Source organism: Natrix helvetica (genome assembly GCF_964273705.1).
Source record: "Natrix helvetica genome assembly, chromosome: 1".
Lineage (NCBI taxonomy): Eukaryota > Metazoa > Chordata > Lepidosauria > Squamata > Natricidae > Natrix > Natrix helvetica.
Window position 1 is genome coordinate 190,013,454 of NC_138548.1, and position 9,008 is coordinate 190,022,461.

Below are 9,008 nucleotides of genomic sequence, written 5' to 3' on the forward strand. Positions count from 1 at the left end.
TCACGGATCGACATGGCATGGATGAATGGGGAAATCGGGGCAGAAGTATATAAAATTGAAATACTACCAAACACCTGGGCAGACCATAACCCCATTAAAATAATCTGGAAAGGGGAAAAAAAACTAGACGAAGATGGACATTAAATCTGCAAATATTAAAAGAAAAAGAATTTATCCAAAAGTGTAAGAGTGAGTTGGAACTATTTTTCAAAGAAAACACAAAAGAACAGACATCAATACAAAACCTATGGGATACTATGAAAGCCTACACTCGAGGAATCATTATAGCTTATTCAGCAAAAAGAAATAAAGAAAATGGGCACAACAGAAAGTACTAGAGAAGGAAATTGAGAACCTAGAAAAAGAACTCCAAAGCAAACCACAAAGTGACAAAATTAGAAAAGATTGGGTGCTAGCGAAACACAAATTAAACATACTAGTCCAGGAAGAAATAGTAAAACACTTAAAACTAACAAAACAAAAAAATTTTGAGCAAGCAAATAAACCAGGAAGGTGGCTATCTTATAGATTGAGAAAAGAAAGAGAAAAAAGATTAATATATCAACTCCAAGAGGAAACGGGTGAATTACAACACACAATGGAAGGGGGAAAAAAGATTGTACATAAATATTTTGAGAAGTTATATAAGGGGGAACAAATAGATGACAAACAAATACAAGAATATTTAAACAGAGAAGAACCCCCAGTAATACCGGAAGAGATGAAAGAAATGCTAACGAAACAAATAACAAATATTGAACTGAAACAGGCAATTCAAAAACAGAAAAATAATAAAACACCAGGCCCAGATGGATTCCCAGCAGAATGGTACAAAACGATAAACGATCTGAATGAATCAATAGAACCCCTAATGCTGGAGATGTATAACGAAACATTGATGAAAGCAAAAATACCGAACACATGGAGGGAAGCATACATTACATTAATATATAAAGAAGGTACAGACCAAAACCAAATTCAAAATTACAGGCCAATCTCGTTGCTGAACGTGGACTATAAAATATTTGCAACAATAATAGCGGAGAGACTAAAAAGATTACTAAATGACTACATACACCCAGATCAAAATGGATTTCTCCCAACAAGACAAATTAGAAACAATACCAGAATAATAGCTAATATCTTGGAGTATTATGAGGTGCATACAGGGAAACAAGTGGCACTTGTATTCCTGGATGCACAGAAGGCATTTGATAATTTAAATTGGCAATACATGAAACAACAAATTAAAAAGATGAATTTAGGAAATAAATTTGAAAGATTAATAGAAACAATATACTCCACCCAAAAGTCAAACATACTATTAAATGGGGAAAATACAGAGTCCTTTGAAATAACGAAAGGACTAAGACAGGGCTGCCCACTATCACCTCTGCTTTTTATTTTGACGCTAGAAAGCCTTCTGATACGAATTAGAAAAAACCAGGAAATAAGAGGAACCAAAATTAAAAATGAAGAATACAAAATACAGGCCTTTGCAGATGACTTAGTATTTATTATAGAAGATCCATTAGAAACAGGGAATAAGTTAATGCAAGAACTAGAAAATTATGGAGATGTGGCAGGACTAAAAATTAATTGAGAAAAGACCAAAATAATAACCAAAAATCTGAAGGAAAAACAGAACAAAGAATTAGAAAAACAATAGGACTCCAGGTAGTAAAGAAAGTCAAATATTTAGGAATATGGCTAACTGCAAAGTGCTCAACCATAAAAGAAAATAATTACACAAAATTAGTGCAACAAATAAAAAAAGACCTAGAATTATGGGGGAAATTACAACTATCGCTATTAGGGAAAATAGCAACTATAAAAATGAACATACTACCAAGAGTCCTATATCTATTTCAAACGATCCCCATAAAACTAGAGAAATTTTTTTTTACCGAACTCAATAAAATAATACTAAAATTCATCTGGCAAGGGAAAAAAGCTAGGATAAAACTGAAAGCATTACAGGACGATAGAAGCAGAGGTGGTATGGCGCTACCTGACTGGGAACTCTACTACAATGCAGCAGCACTAATTTGGATTAAAGATTGGATAAATTTAAAAAACAAAAGAATATTAGCAATAGAAGGCCATGACCTGCAAACAGGATGGCACTTTTTCTTATGGGAAGAGAGTAAAAAGAAGCAAAAATATTTCCATAGACATTACATTAGAGAAGCATTGATTCAGGTCTGGAACAAAATTAAAGCAAAACACTATATGAAAATACGGGCAAGTCTTTCCACCATGGAAGCCATGTTACACCCCAATACGCTAAATCTATCAAAAATGGTTAGGTATAGTGAAATTTTAGATAACAAGGGGAATCTGAAAACGAACCAAGAACTAAAAGAGAACAATATCAATATAGATTGGTGGCCATACCTCCAATTACAATCAAGATATAAAAAAGATATAAAAGAATATGGAATATATACGGAACTGCAACAAATAGACAAAATCTTAATTGGCCCAGAAAACAAATTTATAACGAAAATGTATAAATATTTGTTAAAAATAAACTTAGAAGAAGAAATAGTTAAAGGATGTATGATAGCATGGGCCAAAAATTTTGGTTATAATATAGATCTAGCGGATTGGGAAAAAATTTGGAATATAAATTATAAATTAACGAGATCAGCAACACTGAAAGAAAATATATATAAAATGTTTTATCGTTGGCACCTACCACCAACAAGATTGGCAAAAATGTACCCAACACTGAAACCGATATGTTGGAAATGTAAAAAAGAACAAGGGACCTACTACCAAATGTTGTAGACCTGTCCGGAATCGCAAAAATATTGGAAAAGAATCTGGAAGTGGGCACAAGAAATTATGGGGGAACAAATAAAGTATAAACCCGAAACCTTCTTACTAGGAATAATTAAAGGGAACTACACACAAAAAAAATATATCTAGTAATACATATATTAACTATAGCTAGAATTGCCTTCGCCCAATGCTGGAAGCAAAATAATACACCGCCAGACGAATTAGTGATAAAAAAAAACCTTGGATTGTGCAGAGATGGACAAATTATCCCTAAAATTAAAGGGCAAAGAAGAATCGGAATACTACGAAATTTGGAATAAGTGGTATGAATGGTTGGATAATAAGAAAAACAATTAAGCCGAAAACAATATACATAAATAAACATAGAACTGTATATAAAAGTAGGTAAATATGTAAAATATCATAAAAATGTATAGATAAGATGACATAAGGATTGTAATATATGGTAAAGAGAGGAAAACATACATAGATATGACGATGTAACATTGTACAAACTGTTGATATAAAGATTGTAATATGTGATAAAAAGACAAAAACAATAAAAAATTATTACAGAAAAAAAATATGACTTTTAAAAATCTTATCCACCTTCTTGTCATATATTAGATAAGCATGCCAACCATATACCAGATCATAACCCTCAATATTCAATATTCTAGCCTCCTCTTTCGCGTATATCTTGCATTATTTTAAGTTTTATTCTCGGTTTCTTCCCTTCCCAAACAAAATTGTTAATACCTTTCTGCCATTCTTCCAAATTTGCGTCTTTTTTAAGTATTGGTATCATTTGAAAGAAGAATAGAAACTTAGGCAAAACATTCATTTTAATTGCTGCTATGCTTCCCAACAAAGACAATTGTAGTTTTTTCCATTTATTCATTTCTATCTGTATTTTATGCCATAATTGTACTTATATAATTTCCCATTTGAAGTTGTAATATAAATTCCTAAATATTTAACCTTTTTTACTATCTCACATCTTGTTACTCTTTCTAATTCTTCTTTTTGATTTATAGTCATATTTTTAACTATCATCTTTGTCTTCCCTAGATTTATTTTAAACCCAGATACTTGACCATATTGATTAATTATATTCATTAAACCTGTACTGATTCCCCCGGCTGGGTTAAAGTTACAACCAAGTCATCTGCAAATGCTCTTACTCTGTATTCATAATGCCTAAACTTAATTCCTTGTAGTTCGTCAGACCCACGTATCTATTCAACAACAATTCCAAGGTTAAAATAAACAATAATGGAGACAAGGGACACACCTGTCTTGTTCCTTTTTCAATTTTAAAAGATTCTGTTAAGCCTCCATTAACTATAATTTGTGCTGTCTGTTTCTGGTATATTGCTTTAATAGATTTCATGAAATGCTCTCTGAACTGCATCTTTTGTAATATTTTTATTAAAAATTGCCAATTGACTTGATCGAATGCTTTCTCCGCATCTAAAAATAAAAGCACTGACGGGACTTGGTTATTCTTTCCCAAATATTCCATTATATTGATAATTTGTCTTACATTGCTTTTCATTTGTCTCCCCTGTATAAAACCAGATTGATCATTATGAATCGTTTGTTGCACAATTGGCATTAACCTGTTTACCAATATTTTAGCAAAAATTTTATAATCTATATTAAGTAATGAAATAGGCCTGTAGTTTTTTGGCTGGGTAGGATCCTGATCTTCTTTTGGAATCAAGGAAATAAAGGCTGTTTTCAAGGATGGTGGAACCCTGCCTTCCATTTGGATTTTATTATATAATTCCCTAAAAGGTTCCACCATTTCTAGTTGTAACTTTTTATAATAAACTGCTGTCAAGCCATCTGTGCCAGGAGCCTTGCCAGTTTTTAACTGCTTAATTGCCAGGAAGATTTCCTCTGTAGTTACAAGTTGATTCAATCTTCCCCTTTGCTCATCTGTGAGTATAGGAATTTTCTGTTTCTCCAAATATCTGTCTATGTCTGAACCTTGTATTTTGTCACCAGCATACAATCTGGTGTAAAATTCTAAAAAAGTCTTTTTAATCATATCCTGTTGAAAAACTTTTTTTGGCTTTGTATTCTACTTTCTTTATAATGCGAGATTTTTGTTTTTTCCTTAACATGTATGCTAACCATCTACCTGGTTTATTGGCATTGCAAAAAGTGTTGTGTTTAGCATATAGAAGATTAGTGGCTATCTGGTCCGACATCAACATATTAAACTGCCCTCGTAATAAGGTAATTACCTCTTTTGTCTTCTTATCATCTGGTTTAGACATTAACTCCTGTTCTTTTTTTTAAATCTCTTCCTCTAATTCCCTTTGTTTCTCCCTTTGTCTGCGCCTATAAATATTATTCAAATTTATTAAAACACCTCTCATGTATGCTTTACTTGCGTCCCAAACCATTTCCATAGATATCCCCTTATGCATATTAAAAGCAAAATATTCTTTCAATAGTTTTTTACATTCTGTAACATTTTTCTCATATCTAAATAGATTTTCATTTAATCTCCAAGACCTCCTAGGTCGGTCTCCATATTCAAATTCCATCCAAACCGGGTTGTGATCTGTTAAAGTTCTCGGGCATATCTTAGTCTTCTTCACCCTGGAAAAAAAGTCATTTGTAATTAGTATTAAATCAATTCTAAAAAAGGATTGATGCCTATCAGAAAAAAATGTGAAATCCCATTCTTTAACATTCCGTTCCCTCCAAATATCTCTCAATTCAAAATTGTCCATCATATCAAAAAAGGATTTAGGTAATCTTGTTTCCACCTCTTATTCATTATCCGGTTTTGTATTTGTTTTGTAGTTTCTTGATCTTTCTTCTCTTTATTACTTTCCTACTTTTTTCCCCTCTTTCCTCTAGCCAATTATACCATGTCCCATACTGAGTAATATTTGGATTCCTTTTTGTCTTTTAGCTCTTTCGTGAGCCTTTCCATTTAAGCACATTCCAATATTTTTTTTATTATGTTTTCTTCCATTGGTATGTGTTTATTTTTCCAATTCTGTGCATATGAGATTCTTACTGCCGTAATTATGTGTAGAATTAGGTATTTGATACTTTTCTCATAATTCCCCTTTATTATTCCGAATAGAAATAGTTCCGATTTTGGTTCTATTTGATGTGCAGTGATCTCTTCCAGCCAATCTTTTATTTTTGTCCAGTATTTTTTTGCAGATGCATACATCCACCACATATGATAGTACGTTCCATGTTGTTGATTGCACTTCCAGCAGGCTGGTGAGCATTCCGGGGACATACTTGCAATTCTCGCCAGTGGTGATTGCCATCTGTAGAACATGTTATATATGTTCTCCCTGTATGCCATTGCCATTGTTAATTTATAGTTTGTTTCCCAAATTTTTTCCCATTCTGCCAATTCTATAGTATATCCGAAATTTGTCGCCCATGTTATCATTGTTTCTTTCACTACTTCTTCTATCTTAAATCTTAAAAAGTAGTGATATATTTTTTAATCAATTTCTCTTCGGTTCCCTGTAGAATTTTATCTAATTCTTGTGGCTCCTTATAAAATCTGTCTCTATCTTTTTTGTATATTGCCTGTATTTGTAGGTATGGCCACCAGTCTATATCTCTTCCCTCATTTTTTAATTCTTGGCTTTTTAACCTCTCCTGATTGTCTAATATTTCTTCATATTTTATTATTTTGTTTGTATGTTTGGATGGATCAATGCTTCCATAGTGGATTACCAAATTGGAATTTTATTGTTTTAGTGTTTTCTTTTAATTTTTGACTCTGTTAGAAGTTGGCGTTTCTAATTTGATGTCTTTGAAAGTAACCATGAGTTTTGTCTTTCCCGTTCCAGATAAAGGCATGCCAACCCAAATATATAGTGCAGAACTTCTTCAAAAAATTATATAGCAAAGAAAACATATTGCAAGAGAATATTGAACAATATTTTAACAAAAAATATCTACAAAGAATTGAGAAGAGAAGAGAAATGTTAAACAGGAAAATCACAATGATAAAATTAACAGAAGCACTGAGGAAACAGAAAAACAATAAAACACTGGGCCCAGACGGTATACCTGTAGAATTTTATAAAAACATACAAGAGCCAATAGAGACAGTGATGTTAGACCTATATAACGAAGCACTTATAGAAGCTAATATGCCAAAAACATGGAGGGAAGAGTATATAACACTTATACCCAAAAGAAGATTTGGACCATCAACAAATAATAAATTACAGACCAATTTCATTATTGAATACAGACTATACAGACATTATTGAATACAGATATCTCACATCAATAGTGGCAGAGCAAATTTTAAAAATACTAAATGAAATTATCCACACAGATCAAAATGGTTTTTTGCCGAAACGACAGTTAAAAAATAATAAGAGAGTAATTATGAACACATTAGAATATTACAAAGAATACCCAGGGAAACAAGCAGCATTGTTTTTTCTAGACGCACAAAAGGCTTTTGACAATTTAAATTGGCAGTTTATCACTACAGTTAAAAATGATGAGATTTGGAGATAACTTCACAAAGATGATAGAAACAATATATTTGATACAAACAGCAAAAGTAATAATAAATGGGGAGACCACAGAAGAACTTAACATTTGGAAAGGAGTGAGACAAGGATGTCCATTATCACTCTTATTATTCATCTTAACACTCAAGTTCCTATTAATAGAAATCAGAAACAAACAAGAAATAAAGGGATTAAAAGTTAAAGAAGAGGAATATAAAATGCAGACATTTTCAGATTGACATGGACTTTATTTTAGAGGAGCCATTAGAAACAGGAACAAAATTAATCCAAAAAATAGAGGAATTCGGCAAAGTAGTGGGACTTAAAATTAATAAGAACAAAACAAATATCATCCCAAAAAATCTTACCAAAAAACAAGAGTGAAAACTAGAGGAAATTATGGGAATGCAGATAGTAAAAAAGGTAAAATATTTAGAAATTTGGCTGACAGGGAAGTGCTCAACATTAAGGAACATAACTATGATAAAACAATACATAAAATCAAAAATATTTGGAAAATTGGAGAAAACTGCAAATATCATTAATGGGAAGAATTGCCATAGTTACAATGAATGTCCTACCAAAAATTTTGTTATTTCAGGTGGTACCAATCAATTTAGGGGAAAATAATTCATAGATCTAAACAAATTAATAGCACAATTCATCTGGTTAGGAAAAAAAACCACAAATCAAACTAAAATTATTACAGGACAGTAGAGAGAAAGGTTTTGGACTCCCTGATTGGGAGCTGTACTATCAAGCAGCAGCTCTCACCTGGATAAACTTAAAAAACAGGAGAATATTAACAATAGAAGGGCATAATTTAGAAGAGAGGTATTAGTTCTTACTAACGCTTTATAGAGTGGTATTAATGGTACCAATACCATTCTTCCCTCTGTTAATGCAGTTTAGGATTGCACTGGCTTTTTGGTTGCCCTCGCACACTGTTAGCTCATATTTAATTGGTTATCCACTAAGACTCCAAGATCCCTCTCACAGTACTGCTATTAAGTGTGGTTTCACCCAGTATATGTATCTATGTTTGGTTTTTCTTGCCTAAGTTTAAGACTTTATTCTTCTCTACATTGAATTTCATTTTGTTAGATAGGGCCCATTCTTCAAGTCTGTCATGAGCCATCGGGATCTTGAGCCTACCACCTAGGACCGGGATGGTGAACCTATGGCACGCGTGCCAGAGGTGGCACGCGGAGCCATTTGTAAGGTCATGTGAGCCATTGCCCACGCTGGCCAGCTGAGTTCAGCCTTTTTAAAAGTCATTTTTCGCTCTCCCCAGGCTCCAGAGGCTTTATAGGAGCCTGGGGAGGGCACAAACAGCCTCCCCCCACCCCCCGAGGCCCTCTGGAGGCTTCAGGAGCTTCCTTGAAGTCTCCAGAGCACAAAAAACTGGCCCTATGAGCAAACCAGAAGTTCGGGAACGGACTTCCGGTTTGCTCGTAGGGCCGGTTTAAGTCCAAGAAGAAACCAGCATGGCTGCACTAAGGAGTTGACAGATGTCGGAGGCGGGGCTTGCTGCCAGCACAAATGGCTGCTTGGATGGAGAGCTCCGTTAACAGCAGCCAGATCTAACGTCCGGAGGGGTTTGCTGAAAAGATTTTGATAAACCAAGCCTTCCTGGAGGGAAGACTGAAGAGAGAAGGTTGGTTTGGCACGACCATAGGACGGCAATTCATGGTC

At 33.6% G+C, this 9,008-nt stretch overlaps 1 protein-coding gene across 1 annotated transcript in view; it reads left to right on the forward strand.

Moving 5' to 3' along the window:
• Positions 1–6,917, forward strand: part of RBM44 (RNA binding motif protein 44) — a 164,570-nt gene extending 157,653 nt beyond the window's left edge. Inside the window, exon 14 of the mRNA XM_081967047.1 lies at positions 6,633–6,917. The gene's annotated coding sequence lies outside the window, so the exon portion shown is untranslated. The remainder of the gene's footprint in view (positions 1–6,632) is intronic.
• Positions 6,918–9,008: the final 2,091 nt, after the last annotated feature.